The sequence below is a fragment of the Sciurus carolinensis genome, chromosome 16 (assembly GCF_902686445.1).
Source record: "Sciurus carolinensis chromosome 16, mSciCar1.2, whole genome shotgun sequence".
Lineage (NCBI taxonomy): Eukaryota > Metazoa > Chordata > Mammalia > Rodentia > Sciuridae > Sciurus > Sciurus carolinensis.
Window position 1 is genome coordinate 31,090,345 of NC_062228.1, and position 21,276 is coordinate 31,111,620.

General features: G+C 39.6%; 1 non-coding gene across 1 annotated transcript; it reads right to left on the bottom strand.

Moving 5' to 3' along the window:
- Positions 1–4,332: 4,332 nt before the first annotated feature.
- Trnav-cac (transfer RNA valine (anticodon CAC)) lies at positions 4,333–4,406 on the bottom strand. Its single transcript has one exon. It is a non-coding gene; the product is annotated as a tRNA-Val (tRNA).
- Between the last annotated feature and the right edge of the window lie 16,870 nt (positions 4,407–21,276).

The following is a 21,276-nucleotide window of genomic DNA, read 5'->3' on the forward strand; positions in this document are numbered from 1 at the left end:
CAATGAAGGAGAATTTTGGAGCTATGTCCAGGCTCAAAGGGATCGGTGGCGTCTGCTGTGGATGTAGAAATGAGTGTGTGCACTTGTTGTGTTTTGAACAGGTCGGTTGCTAAGTTCTGCTATATCTAATGTTCTTCGATTATATCTCAGCAACATAGGTAGGACACCAATCAAAACCTGTCCTTTCCAGAGTGCAACAGTAGGATTATCTTTATATTTAAGAGTAGTGTGTTGTTTGGGGCACCTGATTGGCAATGGCCAAGGCTTGGCAGCTGTAGGAGGGAGTGAGCCAGGCTCCCAGAATCACTGCAAACCCTCTTTGCCTCAATCTCTGGCCTTATTGCCGGCCATATGGACCACAGAGGCCCTCTACCGTTTAGATCTGCCGTGGAAGAACCCATGAGTGAAGATCAGATATTGAATGGTGTGGGTGAAGAGATGCTCCCACCCTGGCTAAAAGTGCTGAACAGCATGGGAGGCACAGAGGAAGGGGGTGGAGGTGACCTTTATCAGGCTGACTCACTCCTGCCCTTGACTCTGAGCCCGAGCAGCCCAGACTTGACTCATTATTATTTAAAGCTGCAGACTCTTCTCTATCATTTTCAGTTCACATTTTCTATTACATTTTCCTTTTTGGAATGAACAAAACTTTACCTTCTCCTCTGTGTTTTTTGTCTGTCTGTCTTTTTTTTTGGGAGGGGGGGTTATATTCCTCTGGGATATGCTGTGGATGGAGTTAATAGATTTCTTTTTTTTTTTTTTTTTTTTTGCCTGCATAGCTAAAATATTTATTGTGAGATAATTGACATACCGTAAAATTCAATTCAGTGGTTTCTAGTATATTCACAAGGTTATAATACCATGATCACTATCTATTTCCAGAACATTTCCATCACTCCCAAAATAAACCCCAAACCAATTACCAGTCATTTTCCTTTTCACCCTTTCCTCTAGTTCCTGGCAACCACTTCCTATATCCTCTTGCATAATCACACAATATGGGGTCTTTTATGTCTGGCTTCTTTCACTTAGCATAATCTTTTCAAGGTTTATTCATGTAGCATCAGTACTTTATTCCTTTTTCATAGCTGCAAACTAGTCCATTGTATAGATATACCACATTTTGTTTCTCCATTCACATTAGGAATATTTCCATTTTTTGGTTATTATGAATAATGCTTCTATAAACATTCATGTAGAAATTTGTGCATGGACATGCTTTTATTTTGGGGAATTCTAGGAGTGGAGTTGCTTGACTGTATAGTATTAACTCCATGTTTAATTTTCTGAAGAAATTTCAAATTGTTTTCCAAAACAGTTGCATCATTTTATATTCCCACCAGCAATGCATGAGACTTCCAGTGTCTCTGTATCTTTGCCAACACTTGTTATTATATATTATTTTGATTATAGTCTATAAAGTGGTATCTCATTGTGTGGCATTGTGTGTATTTGTGTGTGTGTGTGTGTGTGCTGGGATTGAACCTAGGGCCTCATGCATACTAGGCAAGTGCTCTACAACAGTCTTTTATTTTATTTTTTTGAGGTAGTCTCGCTAAGTTGCCAGAGCTCCCCTTAAACTTCTGGTCTTGCCTCAGTCTCCCAGAGTTAATAGATTTCTGACAAACGTTTTCTCTCTTCTTTTCTATGCCATGTTTCATTTTCTGTGGGTGAAAGTTTGAAATCATAAAGATCTTAGTATTAGAGATATTAACTACAGACATTGCAAATGTTCCTAAAATAGTATTTATCTTGTGAGTTTGCATCTTAGGTATCAAGTAAATAATAAAAATGGGATAATGCAAAGGAAAAAAATAAAAAGAGCTTATTTAGAGAAGAGGGAATCCAAATGGTCATAGCATATGAAAAGGTGCTTAATGTTAATGCTACTCAGGAACATTTCCAATTAAATACGTAGTGCAAACATTTTAAGTGCTTTATCACCCAGTGTTGGTGATGTGTCCAGGGGAAGGTGGATCTCACACTTCGCAGATGGAAAAGGAAATTATACCCGTTCTTTAGAAAACAATCTGGCAATATCAGAGATCTTTTCACCCTGCCATCCCATTCTTAGGAATGTAACTAGTAAAAAAAAAATACTAGTATATAATGATATCTTTATTCTCACATGGCTTGTAGTGAGGGAAAAAAGAATAAATCAAAGAAAATGAAACAAACAGTATACCAAGTAATAGAGGAATAGCTGAATGAAATGTGGTACATCCAGGGTCCATAATGTTTTGCAATCAGTAAAAACAATGAGCTAAATTTGTATCATTTGACTTAAAAGGGTTTCTGTAATGTATTGCCAAATGAGAAAAACTACCTGCAGAGGTAAGTATACAATATGGAAGTGTTTTTATAACTGCAAGAAACAATAGAAACAATGTAATTCTAAATTATATGTTGATGGTCATATGTATTTGGTTATGAAGAAATGTATAGAGATAGTAACACTGGGCCCTTTACATTTGTTATTGGGAGGTGGGGCAGAGAAATAGTGGGGAAAGTAAAAGAAAGAGGGATATAAACACAATTAAATTGTAGAAGGAAAATAAAGACCTAGAATAGCCAAAGCAATGCTAAGCAAGGAGAACAAGGATGGAGGCATCACAATACCTGAGCTCAAACAATACCAAAGAGCTATTGTAACAAAAATGGCATGGTGTTTGCATCAAAACAGACAAGAAGACCAGTGGAATACTATAGAAGACACAGAGATCAATCCACATAGATATAGTCATGTGATCCTTGGCAAAGGTGCCAGAAACATGCTGGCAAAGTCATAATCATTTTAATAAATGGTGCTAGAAAACTGGATATCCATATGTAGAAGAATGAAATTATATCTCTGCACAAAAATCATCTCAAAGTAGATCCAAAACCCAAGAATTAAACCAGAAACACTGCAACTGCTAGAATAAAACAGAGTCCACACTCCAACATATTGGCACGGGCACCAACTTTCTTAATGACTTCTAAAGCTCGAGAAATAAAACCAAGAATCAATAAAGGGGATGCCATCAAGTTAAAAAGCTTCTGCATGATAAAGGAAACATTTAGGAGCATGAAGAGAAAGCCTACAGAATGGGAGAAAATCTTTGCAATTACTCTTCCAATAGGGAAGTCCCATTGTTGGTGAAACTGCAAATCAGTATGACCACTTTGGAAAGCAGTATGGAGATTTCTGTACAGGTGAGGAATGGATGCACCATGACTCTATTATGTTACCTTTTGGCATTTATCCATAAGAACTAAAATAAGCATAATAGAGTGACAGGTTCACTAATGTTTATAGCAGTGGCAATTCACAATAGCCAAGTTATGGAACCAGCCTAGGTGACCATCAACAAATGAATGGATAGAGAAGACATGGTGTATGTACACAATGGAGTTCTACTCAGTCATAAAGAAGAATGAAATTAGTCATTTGCTGGTAAATGGATGGAACTGGAGAACATTGTGCTCAGTGAAATAAACCCAACTAAGAAAGTCAAGGGACAGATATTTTCTCATTTGTGGAAGCTAGAGAGAAATAAGAGAAGAAGGAAAGAAAATAAAAAGGAAAATGGTAGAGAAAAGAGATTGAGAGAAGGGAAATTGACCAACTTATGCTATATTCATGTATGAATACATAACAATAAATTTCATTTTTATGTGTATCTATAATGTATCAATTAAAAAGACAGTAAATAAATGGAAGACAGTAGAATAGAGGAAGGGAGAGGTGGGAAAGGGGAAGTATTGACGATAGAGATCGAGCAAACTATGTTATATAATTTATAATTACGTCAACCTGAACCCCCTATTACATATAACTATAATGCACTAATAAAAACATTTAAAAACCCAGTGGAGAAGGTAAAGTTTTGTTCATTCCAAAAAGGAGCAAATAATAGAATATGTGAAGGGAAAACGATGACAATTCTGTGGCTTTAAATACTAACATGGAAATAGTATATATAATATGATCTCACTTGTGAAAATGTATGCTCTTACTTAGAAAAGAGCATGTAGAAAAGCCAGGTCACAAAGGGGTTAATGAATTACCTGCCAATGGTGAGATTTCATATGGTATTTGTACTTTTTTTTTTTTTTCATGATGTGCTAAAATGATGTCATCAGAGTCCCTCAATCTTCCCCAGCCTTTGAATTATGCTTTCTGGGATACACCTCAAGGGATACTAATATGGCAAGGTAACCCAGACTTTTAGACTCTGTCACTTTAGGGAGCACAGTATTTATAACAGTTCTGACAAAAAGTCCTAAACGTATTTTCATTGGTTTATTTTTTTATTGTTTATCATTTATTTATTATTATTTTTATTTTTTTTGCGGTACTGGGGCTTGAACCCAGGGCCTTGTGCTTGTGAGGCAAACACTCTACCAACTGAGCTATATCCCCAGCCCCAATTGCTATTCTGGAGTTTGCTGATTGGTCAGGTTTGGGTCATGTGCTCAATCACCTAGACTGAGTAAGTAGGGCAGTTCCCAAAAGAGAGTCAATGAGCTCTTAGTAGAATATGGATGAGTTACAGGGGACTGTCATAGCATGTCCATTCTAGAGGGGGAGAAGGAGAGACCTGAGCAATAAAATAAATACTGTGGTGAAGAAAATGATCAATGATGAAAGAAGATAGCAGGAAATGAAAAAAAGCCTCTCCAGAGAAAGAGACAGAACAATTTCTGTGTGAATGCTTGTCTTAAAATGATCAGAGATTGCAGACAACAAGTCCACTCTCATATGATATATGATATAAAATTTATTGAAGGTCCAGGAGAGCTAGAAAATCAAGCTATGTACGGGAAGAAATGTTCCATCTTATCAAATGCTTTTTCCAGCTGGAACCCTGCTTCTTGCCACTGGTCAGCTCTGCACCCATGAAACTAAGACGTGAACATGAGAAATAATGATACAACTACCATGGAAGAAAGATATGCCTGTATCATTTATTTTTCCAGAAGAGCCATGTGGCCTCTAACTTGCAATATTTGCTAATTTCTAGGTTTAATTTTTACGCAGATGGGCCTACTTAATGAGGGTACCTGCAGAACCACAGCTGCAAGAAAGTCTAGAAGTGCCGTCCTTAGCTTCGTATTTCTGCAGTGAAGAAGAAATGCTAGAAGGAATTGAAGAGGCAGTGCATAAGGCACTTTGCAGTTCCTGTCATGTTCCACCCTGTGGGTCACTCTTCCCATTCCACTTAAACCCAGGAAAAAAGAATAGCATCAATAACACACTCTTGTTTACTGCAACAAAACCTACCTTTTGAACAAACTACAATATCTTGCCTTCACTTCCAAAAGGGAAAGCCCAGATTCTTAAAGTAATTATATCCATTTTTAAGTGATTTATTTTTCTTTGATCTTAACCTGTAAATTAGTGTTTTTTTTTTTGTTTTTTTTTTTTTTTTTTTTACAGTGCTAGGGATTGAACCCAGGGCTTCACCCATGCCAGGTGAGTGCTGTATCATTCAGCTTCATATTCAACCCCTTTAGTATAGAATTTGTAAAGGTAATAACCACGAACATCCACCATATGAAGTGGGGAAAAATAAAATCAGTTAATACAAATAAATATCTAGATATCAGGGCAAGGAAAAAATATGGATAGTTTTGTATTAGTACTGTACTAATACATAGTTTCCTTGGTTTTGCTTCTGTAGTCGTCTTGAGGTGTAGTTGTTTAAAGTTTCCTCCTCCACATTGCAGTTGAGAGTCCCCTGGCTTTCATCAGCATCTAGCTGGTTGGGGTTCATCTGGTGGGTCTTTCATTTCTAGGGGTTTGAGCTTTGGTACTATTCCCAGTTTAGTGTTTCTGCCATTTCTTATTTATCTTTATCATTGGAAATGACAGCACTAGGAAACGTTTCACTCCGCTCTTTCCTTTGTAGAAATGGCCCTCTTTCTCCTCAACCAATACTTTCTCCTTTGAGGGACATGAAGCAGCTAGTAGGAAGTCTCACTTTGTATTCAAGGGAACAATGTTGAAAGAAAGCATTCCTTTCCTGGGTATCAAGATGTTTAAAGCCAGGAAGGTTTTACTTGTGTTAGTGAGAGGGGCCAGTCACGTTCCCTACATTGTTTCCTGTAATTTTTTTTTTTTTTTTTTTTTTTAGGGATTGAACCCTGGGCTTCACACATGCTAGGCAAGTGCTCTCTCATTCTGGTTATGACAGAAATGGCAACATAACATTGATCACTGGTTTGTTTAAAACCTTTCTTTTCTTTCCTGTGCTTGGTTAGAACCCAGGGCCTCACAAATACTAGACAAACAGAGGCGAGCACTTTACCACTGAGATATATCCCGAGTCCTTCCTTTTTTTTTTTAAATTTTCATATATTTACTATTTATTATGTTTTCTCTAAAAGATACTTATGTATATTTAAGTTTACCCTTATAATTTCTTTGGTCTAAATTTTACAGACCATTTTCTTTTCTTTTTTTTTAAATTTATTTATTTATTTTTCTATTTTTTTTAATTATAAACAAATGGGATACGTGTTGTTTCTCTGTGTGTACATAGAGTAAAGGCGTACCATTTGTGTAATCATAAATTTACATAGGGTAATGTTGTTTGATTCATTCTATTATTTTTTCCCTTCCCCCCACCCTTCCCACCCCTCTTTTCCCTCTATACAGTCCTTCCTCCATTCTTGCCCCCCTCCCTAACCCTAACTCTAACCCTAACACTAACCCCTCCCACCCCCCATTATGTGTCATCATCCACTTATCAGCGAGATCATTCGTCCTTTGGTTTTTTGAGATTGGCTTATCTCACTTAGCATGATATTCTCCAATTTCATCCATTTGCCTGCAAATGCCATAATTTTATCATTCTTCATGGCGGAGTAATATTCCATTGTATATATATACCACAGTTTCTTTATCCATTCATCAACTGAAGGGCATCTAGGTTGGTTCCACAGTCTGGCTATTGTGAATTGAGCAGCTATGAACATTGATGTGGCTGTATCTCTGTAGTATGCTGATTTTAAGTCCTTTGGGTATAGGCCAAGGAGTGGGATAGCTAGGTCAAATGGTGGTTCCATTCCAAGTTTTCTGAGGAATCTCCACACTGCTTTCCAGAGTGGCTGCGCTAATTTGCAACCCCACCAGCAATGTATGAGTGTACCTCTCTCCCCACATCCTCACCAACACCTGTTTTGCTTGTATTCTTGATAATCGCCATTCTAATTGGGGTGAGATGGAATCTTAGGGTGGTTTTGATTTGCATTTCTCTTATTACTAGAGATGTTGAAATTTTTCCATATGTTTGTTGATTGTTTGTAGATCTTCTGTGAAGAGTCTGTTCATTTTCTTAGCCCATTTGTCGACTGGGTTATTTGCATTCTTGGTGTAGAGTTTTTTGAGTTCTTTATAGATTCTGGAGATTAGTGCTCTATCTGAAGTATGATTGGCAAAGATTTTCTCCCACTCTGTAGGCTCTTTCCTCGCATTGTTGATAGTTTCCTTTGCTGAGAGAAAGCTTTTTAGTTTGAATCTATCCCAGTTATTGATTCTTGCTTTTATTTCTTGTGCTATGGGAGTCCTGTTGAGGAAGTCTGGTCCTAAGCCAACATGTTGAAGATTTGGACCTACTTTTTCTTCTATAATCTGCAGGGTCTCTGGTCTGATTCTGAGGTTCTTAATCCATTTTGAGTTTAGTTTCGTGCACGGTGAGAGATGGGTTTAGTTTCATTCTGTTGCATATGGATTTCCAATTCTCCCAGCACCATTTGTTGAAGAGGCTATCTTTTCTCCATTGCATATTTTTGGTACCTTTGTCTAGTACAAGAAAATTGTATTTATTTGGGTTTGTGTCTGTGTCCTCTATTCTGTACCATTGATCTACCTTTCTATTTTGGTACCAATACCATGCCGTTTTTGTTATTATTTCTTTGTAGTAGAGTTGAAGATCTGGTATTGTGATACCCCCTGCTTCGCTCTTTCTGCTAAGGATTGCTTTAGCTATTCTGGGTTTCTTATTCTTGCAGATGAATTTCATAATTGCTTGCTCTATTTCTGTAAGATACATCATTGGGACTTTAATTGGAATTGCATTGAATCTGTATAGCACTTTTGGTAGTATGGCCATTTTGACAATATTAATTCTTCCTATCCAAGAACATGGGAGATCTTTCAATCTTCTAAGGTTTTCTTTAATTTCTTTCTTTAGTGTTCTGTAGTTCTCATTGTAGAGGTCTTTCACCTCTTTTGTGAGATTGATTCCCAAGTATTTTATTTTTTTCGAGGTTATTGTGAATGGGGTAGTTTTCCTAACTTCTCTTTCTGAAGATTCATCACTTATGTATAAAAATGCATTGGATTTATGAGCACTAATCTTGTAACCTGCTACCTTACTGAATTCACTTATGAGTTCTAAAAGTTTTCTGGTGGAATTTCCTGGTTCCTCTAAGTATATAATCATATCATCAGCAAATAGGGATATTTTGAGTTCTTCTTTTCCTATTCGTATCCCTTTAATTTCTTTGGTCTGTCTAATTGCTTTGGCTAGAGTTTCAAGGATGATATTGAATAGAAGTGGTGAAAGAGGGCATCCCTGCCTTGTTCCAGTTTTTAGGGGAAATGCTTTCAGTTTTTCACCATTTAGAATGATATTGGCCATGGGCTTAGCGTAGATGGCCTTTATAATGTTAAGAAATGTTCCCACTATCCCTATTTTTTCTAGTGTTTTGAGCATGAAGGGGTGCTGTATTTTATCAAATGCTTTTTCTGCATCTATTGAAATAATCATGTGATTCTTGACTTTAAGTCTATTGATATAGTGAATTACATTTATTGATTTCCTGATGTTGAACCAACCTTGCATCCCTGGGATGAAACCCACTTGATCATAGTGCACTATCTTTTTAATATGTTTTTGTATGCGATTTGCTAAAATTTTGTTGAGAATTTTTGCGTCGATGTTCATTAAGGATATTGGTCTGAAATTTTCTTTCCTCGATGCGTCTCTGTCTGGTTTAGGTATCAGGGTAATATTGGCTTCATAGAATGAGTTTGGGAGAGTTCCCTCCTCTTTTATTTCATGGAATACTTTGAGAAGTATTGGAATGAGCTCTTCTTTAAAGGTTTTGTAGAACTTGGCTGAGAACCCATCTGGTCCTGGACTTTTCTTTGTTGGAAGGCTTTTGATGACTTCTTCTATTTCATTACTTGAAATTGGTCTATTTAAATTGTGTATGTCCTCCTCGTTCAGTTTAGGCAATTCATGTCTCTAGAAACCTGTTGATGTCTTCGAAATTTTCTATTTTGTTGGAGTATAGATCTTCGAAATAGCTTCTAATTATGTTTTGTATTTCAATCGTGTCTGTTGTGATATTTCCTTGTTCATTCCGAATTTTAGTGATTTGGGTTTTCTCTCGTCTTCTCTTTGTTAGTGTGGCTAAAGGTTTATCAATTTTGTTTATTTTTTCAAAGAACCAACTATTTATTTTGTCAATTTTTTGTATTGTTTCTTTTGTTTCAATTTCGTTGATTTCAGCTCTGAGTTTAACTATTTCCTGTCTTCTACTACCTTTGGTGTTGGTCTGTTCTTTTTCTAGGGCTTTGAACTGTAGTGTTAGGTTGTTTATTTGTTGAGTTTTACTTCTTTTATTGAAGGCGCTCCATGAAATAAATTTTCCTCTAAGTACTGCTTTCATAGTGTCCCAGAGATTTTGATATGATGTTTCTTTGTTCTCATTTACCTCTAAGAATTTTTTAATTTCCTTCCTAATATCTTCTGTTATCCATTCATCATATAATAGCATATTGTTTAATCTCCAGGTGTTGGAGTAATTTCTGTTTTTTGCTCTTTCATTTATTTCTAACTTCAATCCATTATGATCTGACAGAATACAAGGTAGTGTCTCTATCTTCTTGTATTTGCTAACATTAGCTTTGTGGCATAATATATGGTCTATTTTAGAGAAGGATCCATGTGCTGCTGAGAAGAAAGTGTATTCGCTCTTGGTTGGATGGTATATTCTATAAATGTCTGTTAAGTCTAAATTATTGATTGTGTTATTGAGATCTATGGTTTCTTTGTTCAATTTTTGTTTGGAAGATCTGTCCAGTGGTGAAAGAGGTGTGTTAAAATCACCTAGTATTATTGTGTTCTGGTCTATTTGGTTTCTGAAATTGAGAAGGATTTGTTGACATACATGGATGAGCCACTGTTTGGGGCATAGATGTTTATGATTGTTATGTCTTGCTGATTTATGCTTCCCTTAAGCAGTATGAAATGTCCTTCTTTATCCCTTCTTACTAACTTTGGCTTGAAGTCCACATTATCTGAAATAAGGATGGATACTCCAGCTTTTTTGCTGAGTCCATGTGCGTGGTATGTTTTTCCCCATCCTTTCACTTTTAGTCTATGGGTATTTCTTTCTATGAGGTGAGTCTCTTCAGGCAACATATTTTTGGATCTTTCTTTTTAATCCAATCTGCCAGTCTATGTCACATTGATGAGTTCAGGTCATTAACATTCAGGGTTATTATTGAGATATGATTTGTATTCCCGGTCATTTGGTTCATTTTTTAAATTTTATTTATTTATTTTTTTGACACGACTTGGTTCCTCCTTTATTTAACAATTCCTTTAGGATAATTCCTCCTTTTGCTGATTTGATTCTTTGTTTTTTATCTCTTCCTCATGGAATATTTTGCTGAGAATGTTCTGTAATGCTGGCTTTCTTTTTGTAAATTCTTTTAGCTTTTGTTTATCATGGAATGATTTTATTTCAACATCAAATTTGAAGGTAAGTTTTGCTGGGTATAAGATTCTTGGTTGGCATCCATTTTCTTTCAGGGCTTGAAAAATGTTATTCCAGGCCCTTCCAGCTTTTAGGGTCTGGATTGAAAAATCTGCTGATATCCGTATTGGTTTTCCCCTGAATGTAATTTGATTCTTTTCTCTCACAGCCTTTAAAATTCTGTCTTTATTTTGTACATTAGGTATTTTCATTATAATGTGCCTTGGTGTGGGTCTGTTGTAATTTTGTGCATTTGGAGTCCTATAAGCCTCTTGAACTTGATTTTCCATCTCATTCTTCAGATTTGGGAAATTTTCTGATATTATTTCATTGAATAGATTGTTCATTCCTTTGGTTTGTTTCTCTAAGCCTTCCTCAATCCTAATAATTCTTAAATTTGGCCTTTTCATGATATCCCATAGTTCTTGGAGATTCTGTTCATGATTCCTTACCATCTTCTGTGTTTGCTCAACTTTGTTTTCAAGGTTAAATATTTTGTCTTTAATATCTGAGGTTCTGTCTTCCAGGTGTTCTATCCTATTGGTTGTGCTTTCTATGGAGTTCTTAATTTGGTTTATTGTTTCCTTCATTTCAAGGTTTTCTGCTTGTTTTTTTTTTTAATATCTCTAACTCTTTATTGAAATGGTCTTTTGCTTCCTGTATTTGCTCTTTTAACTGTCGATTGGTGTGATTGTTCAAGGCCTGCATTTGCTCTTTCATCTCATCTTTCAATGCCTGCATTTGCTCTTTCATCTCATCGTTTGCTTCCCTGATCATTTTAATTATGTATATTCTGAACTCCCTTTCTGTCATTTCTTCTGCCATGCTGTCGTTGGATTTTATTGATGTAATATCTAGATTTGTTTGGAGCATTTTCTTCCCTTGTTTTCTTATATTGTTCAGGTATCAGTGGACTGCTGAGATATTGCAGATTTCCTCTATTGACTTACAATGTCCCTGAAGATTTCTAATATATCCCCTCTTATCCTTCAGTACCCTGAAGTCTTGGAGGAAGTTGATAATGCGGTGCTCCACAAGGAAGCTGCCTCTCTAGGGGTGGTGGCCTTCAGGTGGGGTATATTCCCTGCCAGTGGGCAGAGGTGCCTCCACTTGTTGACCAATGGTCATCCAAAGGGGAACTAGGCTGCAGACTGAGGCAAGGCCTGTTTGTGCCTGTGTCTCTGGTTTTACCGTCCTCGTGGGAAAACCTCACCTGGCAGGGAAGACTCACCCGGTTGGGAGGTCTTGCTGGTCAGTTCCCCTCCTAGAGGTTCCCCTCAATCTACAACTACCACCTGGGCTGGGCTGTCTTCCTCTACAACGTTCCCAGGGACCCGGACCTACCTCCTGGGCCTGGGAGCCTCACCCTTCGCAGATGAGTCTCCTTAGGCTGCCTCTCCTCAGAGAATCTGCCCGCAGTCCTGGAAACTTCACTCCGCCCCTCAGCTTGTCTCTGTGCGGCTCTTCCACCAAGAAGCCGCCTAGGTCCTGGGACCCTGCTCTGCACCTAATCGCCTGGCTATGTGGCCCCTCCTCTGAGCAGCCACCTGGAGCCCCGTACAATAGCTCCGAGTCCCAGAGACTTGCCGCATGCCTCTTCCTCTGGGCAGCCACCCGGTGTTCCAGTGCGGTCTCTAGGAGTCCAAGCAACTCACTGTGCACCTCCTCCTCCCGACAACCGCCCGTAGCCCTGGTACAGTCACTCCGAGACCAAACGACCCACTGCGCTCCTCCTCCTCCTACAGGCAGCCCCCCGGTGTTCAGGAGCGGTGACTCTGAGTCCAAATAGCTCGCTGTGCACCTCCTCCTCTGGGCAGCCGCCCAGAGCCCTGGTGGGTTGCTCCGAGTCTCAGCGTTGTGCTGAGCAGCCTCCTCTACGATGCTCCCAGTTGTCCGAGTTCACTGCTCCAGCGGGGGGAGGGGTGTCTCGTTGGACAGCTCTACTTCACAATGTTCCCTGCGTTCCGGGACTACTGCCCCATCCGAGATGCCTCCCCAACGGGAGAGACTCACCCGGTGGCTTTGAGTTTGTCCCAAGTCTGTCAATATCTCCTCTTCTTGAATCCTGAGTCCTGGAGCAACATGAAATGCAGCCACCCTCTAGTCTGCCATCTTGAAACCCCCCTTAATTTATTTTTATTGTAAACAAATGGGATACATCTTGTTTCTCTGTACATGAAGTAGAGGCATACCATTTCTGTAATCATACATTTATCTAGGGTAATAGCTTTTGACTCATTCTGTTTTTTTTCCCCTCCCACCCCTCTTTTCCCTCCCTCCCACCCCTCTTTTCCCTCTATACAGTTCCTCCTTCCTCCATTCTTGCCCCCTCCCACCACCTATATGTGTCATCATCTGCTTATCAGTGAGATCATTCGTCCTTTGGTTTTTTGAGATTGGCTTATCTCACTTAGCATGATATTCTCCAATTTCATCCATTTGCCTGCAAATGCCATAATTTTATCATTCTTTATGGCTGTGTATAAATATACCACAGTTTCTTTATCCATTCATCAATTGAGGGGCATCTAGGTTGGTTCTACAACCTGTCTATTGTGAATTGAGCAGCTATGAACATTGATGTGGCTGTATCTCTGTAGTATGTTGATTTTTAAGTCCTCTGGGTATAGGCCAAGGAGTGGGATAGCTGGGTGGTTCCATTCGAAGTATTCTAAGGAATCTCCACACTGCTTTCCAGAGTGGCTGCACTAATTTGCAACCCCACCAGCAATGTATGAGTGTACCTTTTTCCCCACATCCTCGCCAACACCTATTGTTGCTTGTATTCTTTTTTTTTTTTTTTTTTTTTTGGGTGCTGGGGATCGAACCCAGGGCCTTGTGCTTACAAGGCAAGCACTCTACCAACTGAGCTATCTCCCCAGCCCACTTGTATTCTTGATAATCACCATTCTAATTGCAGGGGGGATTCAAACTAAAAAGCTTTCTCTCAGCAAAGGAAACTATCAGCAATGTGAAGAGAGAGCCTACAGAGTGGGAGAAAATCTTTGCCACTCATACTTCAGATAGAGCACTAATTTCCAGAATACATAAAGAACTCAAAAAACTCTACACCAAGAATACAAATAACCCAATCAACAAATGGGTTAAGGAAATGAACAGACACTTCACAGAAGAAGATCTACAAGCAATCTACAAGCAATCAACAGAAAAAATGTTCAACATCTCTAGTAAAAAGAGAAATGCAAATCAAAACTACCCGAGTCCTTTCTGAACTTTTATTTTGAGATAGGGTCTCACTCACTAAGTTGCCCAAGCTGGGTTCAAATTTGCCATCCTCCTGCCTCAGCCTCCTGGGTGTCTGGAATTACAGGCAGGTGACATTATGCCCTGTTTCAAAACACATATCCCAGAGGGCAATTTTCCATTCTCTCAAGATGTTGTAGCCAATAGCTGATACTTCAGTAGGTCGCTCCATTGTTCTGTAAGATGGGGTAACTTTTGGGTGATGGGTACATGGAAAGATGAGTCAACCCCAATGAATATTAGATACTGTGTTGTTTCTTTTGCTGTACCATGAAGAGGCAGTGTTGTATGTGATGCTCTGATCATGAATAAGGCATTCAGTGATCCTATGCCTCATGGGACTAGAAGACATTAAGAACAACAAATACAAAACCACAGATAATAAGTATCTACTAAGTGTGTACTAATGTCTGTCCTTCATGAAGGAAGAGGTCCTATGTAGTCAACTGCCACTGGGCAGCATGCTGGTCCTCAGAAACTGATGCAGTATTCAGGACTTTGGCATATGCAGCAATAGTAATACCGGGACCAACTTTGAAACCATATATCACTCTTTGTCATGATGGCATTGTCCATGAACTCATTCACCAGTGTCTGGACAGAGGCAAGGGACATTCATAGGGACATGATTTGCCACATGATGATTGAAAACAGAAGGAGCCCTTGGCTAAGCATTCTCCTGGGGCACAGCACTTTTATATTCTGAACCTATTTTGAGATGTCTTCCTTCATTAAAATGTCTTTGTTACCAATATTCTAATCTTAGTTTTCCAAATGCCTGGACCTTGCATAATGAGACAGACAGCTTAAAATTCTATGTGGTAGAAACTCTCCCTGGTTTTCTTTGTCCTTCCAGGCCACCCTGGTAGGGTGATCCATTTCTTACTGGCACCAACACCAGCGTGCCTCCTCCCCAGTCAGCTGATCAGAGAGAGTTCTCATCAATCCTGGGACTACAATGTGCCAGGACCATGCGCTGGGAGTGTGAAGTTCCTGCCAGTAGCCTATGTCTTAAAGATCCCGAGATGTATAACTGGATCTACTTGATGATGGACTATTGCAGGGCCTGTCTGACCTTGTGGTTTGATGGATCTCACATTTCCCCCCTTCATGAAAAATATCTCTCTTTGTATGGTTTCTTGGCATTTAGGGGCTTTGAGGAAAGTCCTTTCTTGAAAGGAGAACATCTCATTTCTGGAAAGATCACTGCTTTGCTAACTACTTCTAGGGCTGGAGCTGTGATTCCCCTAACATGCCTTGCCTCAAGTCTCATATAGCACTTTGATCAACCACAAATCAAATATCTTTGAATGTATAGAATCATAAAGGTCCAACTAGATGAGTTGAATCAATGGAAAGTCCTCTCTTGCTCTGGATCTTCCTCTAAATTGGCTGTTTTATGGGTTATTCACTAATTTCTCCTTGTGTTTTTGGTTAATTGGGGTAGAGAAAATGCAAGATTATATGAATATATATGTATAAAATATCTGATAGATATAATATCTAATACATATCATATGTCTAATATGTATATATTTTGCCAGAGTCTTTATTGATTTATTCCATTAGTCTTAGTTTGGTCTGCTATAACAAAAATACTATAGAATGGGTATCTTAAACAACAAACATTTATTTCTCATAGTTCATGACCTCATCTAAACTCAATTACTTCCCAAAGATTTCACATCCTAATACCATAATATTGGGAGTTGTATTTTGTAGGAATGTGTGGGCAGCACAAAAATACAGTCTATAACATTCTATTCTTGGCCTACCAAAATTCACATCCGCCTCACATGCAAAATACATTTATTCTATCCCAATGGCTCCCCACATCTTAACTTACTCCAGCACCAAACCTGAATTTTAAAGTTCAAAGTTTCATATGGATATCATTTAAGTCAGATTTGGGTGAGCTTGAGATTCAATTTATCCTTGGGCAAATTTCCTTTAGCTAAGAACCTATAACACCAAAAAAGGAAAAACAAATTAAGTGCTTTCAAGATTCAGTGGTTGGACAATCACAGAATAGACATTCATATTCCACAGGCAAGAGATAAGAAAGAAGGAAGAGGGAGATGGGTACCAAGTAACAAATTCCTTTTCCAAAAGATGAGGTAAAGTCCTTGAGTGAGCCTTGCTCTTCTTCTTGATATCTTGTAACTTAAATACAATGATGTAAAATTTATAATATATCCTGTTGGTTTTGTTTCTTTACCTTTAGTGATTATGGATTAAGACTGTATCTTAAGGAATGAGAATGATCCTCTTTGATTGATGCTCCGCCCTCTGGACACGCTAAGACAGTAGTCCCACCTCTGAGGTTCTTCTGGGAGGGGCAGCATCCCTGTGGTTCTGCTGGGAGTGGGGCTTGTGCCCCCAAGGCTCAGGGTGGCCCTGCCTTCATGGCTCCCAGTAGCCCTGCCTCCATGGTTTCCAGTGGTCACTGTGTGGCCCATTGGAATGGCGGTAAAAGCCCCACCCACACAGTTCTGCTGGGCATTGGTCCTGCCCTTTGAAAGTGAGCTGGAGTGGCCCTGCCTGATAGGACCATGTGCTTTGGTCTTAAGGTGGGAGTGGCAGACTTGATGATCTCTAAATTGCCTTCAAGGCTAGTCTTCTTTGGTCTTGAAGAATATTATGTTTGTAGCCAAATAAATCAGTAATCCAGTTCTATAAGATTTAAGAAACTCAATGGCTTTCCTTCATTATATCCGGTTTTCTTGATTCCCTTTAGGTGAAACAGACATTGTTTTTGCTAGAACAATCCTATCTCTATTCCCATTCTCTGTTGAGATCCCATGGTTTGCACCCACACTGGGCTCCTAAGCACAAGTTCATTCAGTCACTGTCTTGGCTTCTCTTTAGTACACACTTCCTCGTTTTTTTCTCATATGGAGAGGTTGAGAATTTTCTAAGTGTTTAAGTTCCAGTTCCTTTGTGATTAACAATTCCAAATTTTCTTTCTTTCTCTCCTCTTGTATTTTACTATAAACTGGAGGAACCAAGCTGTTCCTTGAACACGTTGCTTAGAAATCTCTTCAGCTAAATATCTGATTTCATCTCTTACAAGTTCTACCTTCCACAAAACTAGAACACAAACACAAAGACACAAGTTCTCCCAAGTTCTTTGCCATGTTATAATCTCCATTGTCCAATAATGTGTTCTTCCTTCCATCTAAGACATCAATAAAATGGCCTTTCTGCTCACATTTCTACCAACATTGTATAGATTACATATTCTCTAAGAAGATGGAAACAAATCTTTCTCTATAGATCTCTTTGGTTTGTGGGTCCTCATCAGAATCACCTTTAAAAAGCCCTTCTGACAATATCGGCTTTTTCTACCATGCACCTTGAAACTCTTTCAGTCTCTACCCCTTGCCAGTTTCCAAAGACACTTTCAGATTTTGAGGTATTTGTTACAGTAGCACCCTGCTTCTCAGTATCAATATTTGTATTAGTGCTTCAGAGAAACAGAACCAGTAAGAGATTATACACACACACACACACACACACAGATGGACAGTAATATATATGCATAATGTATTGCATTACATATGCATGTATTTACATGTATGATGAGATGTTTACCTTTAGTGATTATGGATTACAACTGAGAAGTACTACAGTCTGCCCTCTGCAGACTGGTGACCCAGGAAGGTCAGTAGTGCAATTTGAATGCCTATAAACCTAGGACCAAAGGGTATATATTTCAGCCTGAGTCTGAGGACCTGAGAACCAGGAGCAACAGGGGAAAATTAAAGTCCTAGCCCAAGTAGTCAGTCAAAAAAGTCAAGCAACCAGGAAAATAAATCTCCACTTCTTTTGCCTTTCTGTTCTGCTTATGCTCTGAATGGACATGGTGATACCCACACCAGAGAGGGAAATTTTCTTAGTCTACAAGTCAAGTTCAAGTGCTTCTCTCTATTCGCCTTCATAAACACACCCAGAAATAATGTTTAACTGTATATATGGGCATCCTGTGGCCCATTCAAGTTGACACCTAAAATTAACTATCACGAAGCCACTGCTTGTCAACTTGGCACTCCTATTTATTTAAAAAAATATTAAATTACTTACTTATTACTCCTATTCATTTGTTTAAACTATACTTAATCTTTAAATAAAATTAAAGATAAGGTCATAATTCTACCTAGCATTCTGGAATTGTCCTGTGTGCAACTGAAAACACACAAATTCCTTTTCCAAAAGATAAAATTGTTGAGTGAGTCTTGCTCTTCTTGATATCTTATAACTTAAATACAATAATATAAAATTTATAATATATCCTATTGGTTTTGTTTTTCTGGAGAATTCTGACTAATGCATACTACATCTGGAATAGTACTTATATTGACAGTCAACACCCAATCAAGCTTAGAATGATACACTGCACTTCTGCATGATCCATCCATCTTCTGCACAGTTTAAACAGGCAAAGTAGATGGGACTGCAAAGTTGATCTTCTAAAATTTAGTGTGTGGCAGTAATGTCTGCATTTCTATAGGAATTAGTACCATGTTTGGTTTGCTATTTTTTTTTTTTTATAGAAGACAGCACTGGAAGTTATTCCTTTGTTCCTTCTTCCAGAAACCTGACACTTCAAAGGCATTTGGAGAATATTATTCCTACTGTGAACACAAGAACTGGGAAAATCACTAAGGTGGATGCCTGTATCTACTGAACCCAATGTCAGGTGGCTCAGGCTTAAACTCTATTTATCAACCACAATCTGACCTTTGGTACACAACTTGTGTTATCAGTCCCCAGGAATTAGTAAAAATTCAGAGTAATTCAGTCCAATGATACCACAAAGGCTTGTGTATATTCCTTTTCACACTGTATATTTAAAATAGCAGGTTTTCTGCATTTCATGTTGCTCCAGGCCTCAGGATTCAAAAGAAGAGATAGTGAGAGACTTGGGACCAACTCAAAGCCGCTGGGTGAGTCTCTCCCGTTGGGGAGGCATCCCAGATGGGGCAGTAGTCCCGGAATGCAGGGAACTTTGTGAAGTAGAGTTGCCCAGCGAGACGCCCCTCCCCCCACTGGAGTAGTGAACTCGGACAACTGGGAGCATCGTAGAGGAGGTCGCTCAGCACAACGCTTGGACTCAGAGCAACCACTGGGGCTCCAGGTGGCTGCCTAGAGGAGGAGCTGCGTGGTGAGCTGTTTGGACTTGGAGAGACCACTTCTGAACACCGGGGGGCCTGCCCGGAGGAAGAGGAGGAGGAGCGCGGCGGGTCACTTGGTCTAGGAGTGACTGCATCAGAGCTCCGGGTGGCTGCTCAGAGGAGGAGGCGAGTGGTGAGTTGTTTGGACTCAAAGCAACTGCTCCTGAACACCGGTGGCCTGCCCGGAGGAGGAGCGCGGTGGGTCGCTTTGTCTCGGAGGGACCGCTCCCGAACACCCGGGGGGCTACCCGGAGGAGGAGGAGGAACGGGGCGGGTCACTTGGACTCGGAGTGACTGCCTAGGGCTACAGGCGGTTGGCAGGAGGAGGAGACTCAAAGTGAGTTGCTTGGACTCCTAGTGACGGCGTGGGAACACTGGGCGGCCGTCCAGAGGAAGAGGCGTGTGGCGGGTCGGGAGCTATTGTACGGGGCTCCAGGTGGCAGCTCAGAGGAGGGGCCACATAGCCAGGCAATTAGGTGCAGAGCAGGGTCCCAGGACCTAGGCGGCTTCTTGGTGGAAGAGCCGCACAGAGACGTGCTTAGGGGCGGAGCGAAGGTTCCAGGACTGCGGGCATCTTCTCTGAGGAGAGGCAGCCTAAGGAGACTCGCCTGCGAAGGGTGAGGCTCCCAGGCCCAGGAGGTAGGTCCGGGCCCCTGGGAACGTTGTAGAGGAAGGCAGCCCAGCCCAGGCAGTAGTTGTAGATTGAGGGGAACCTCTAGGATGTAAACTGACCAGCGAGACCTACCCACCGGGTGAGTCTTCCCTGCTGGGTGAGGTTTTCCCACAAGGACGGTAAAACCAGAGACACAGGCACAAACAGGCCTTGCCTCAGCCTGCAGCCCAGTTCCCCTTTGGATGACCATTGGTCAACAAGTGGAGGCACCTCTGCCCACTAGCAGGGAATATACCCCACCTGAAGTTCATCACCCCTAGAGAGGCAGCTTCCTTGTGGAGTACCGCATTATCAACTTCCTCCAAGACTTCAGGGTACTGAAGGATAAGAGGGGATATACTAGCAATCTTCAGGGACATTATAAGTCAATAGAGGAAATCTGCAATATCTTAGCGGTCCACTGATACCTGAACGATATGAGAAAACAAGGGAAGAAAATGCCCCAAACAAATCTAGATGTTACATCAATAAAATCCAACGACAGCATGGCAGAAGAAATGACAGAAAGGGAGTTCAGAATGTACATAATTAAAATGATCAGGAAAGCAAATGATGAGATGAAAGAGCAAATGCAGGCATTGAATGATGAGATGAAAGAGCAAATGCAGGCCTTGAACAATCACACCAATCAACAGTTAAAAGATCAAATACAGGAAGCAAAAGACCATTTCAATAAAGAGTTAGAGATATTGAAAAAAAACCAAACAGAAATCCTTGAAATGAAGGAAACAATAAACCAAATTAAGAACTCCATAGAAAGCATAACCAATAGGATAGAACACCTGGAAGACAGAACCTCAGATATTGAAGACAAAATATTTAACCTTGAAAACAAAGTTGAACAAACAGAGAAGATGGTAAGAAATTGTGAACAGAATCTCCAAGAACTATGGGATATCATGAAAAGGCCAAATTTAAGAATTATTGGGATTGAGGAAGGCTTAGAGAAACAAACCAAAGGAATGAACAATCTATTCAATGAAATAATTTCAGAAAATTTCCCAAATCTGAAGAATGAGATGGAAAATCAAGTCCAAGAGGCTTATAGGACTCCAAATATACAAAATTACACCAGACCCACACCAAGGCACATTATAATGAAAATACCTAACATACAAAATATAGACAGAATTTTAAAGGCTGTGAGAGAAAAGAACCAAATTACATTCAGGGGGAAACCAATATGGATATCAGCAGATTTTTCAGTCCAGACCCTAAAAGCTAGAAGGGCCTGGAACAACATTTTTCAAGCCCTGAAAGAAAATGGATGCCAACCAAGAATCTTATACCCAGCAAAACTTACCTTCAAATTTGACAATGAAATAAAATCATTCTATGATAAACAAAAGCTAAAAGAATTTACCAAAAGAAAGCCAGCATTACAGAACATTCTCAGCAAAATATTCC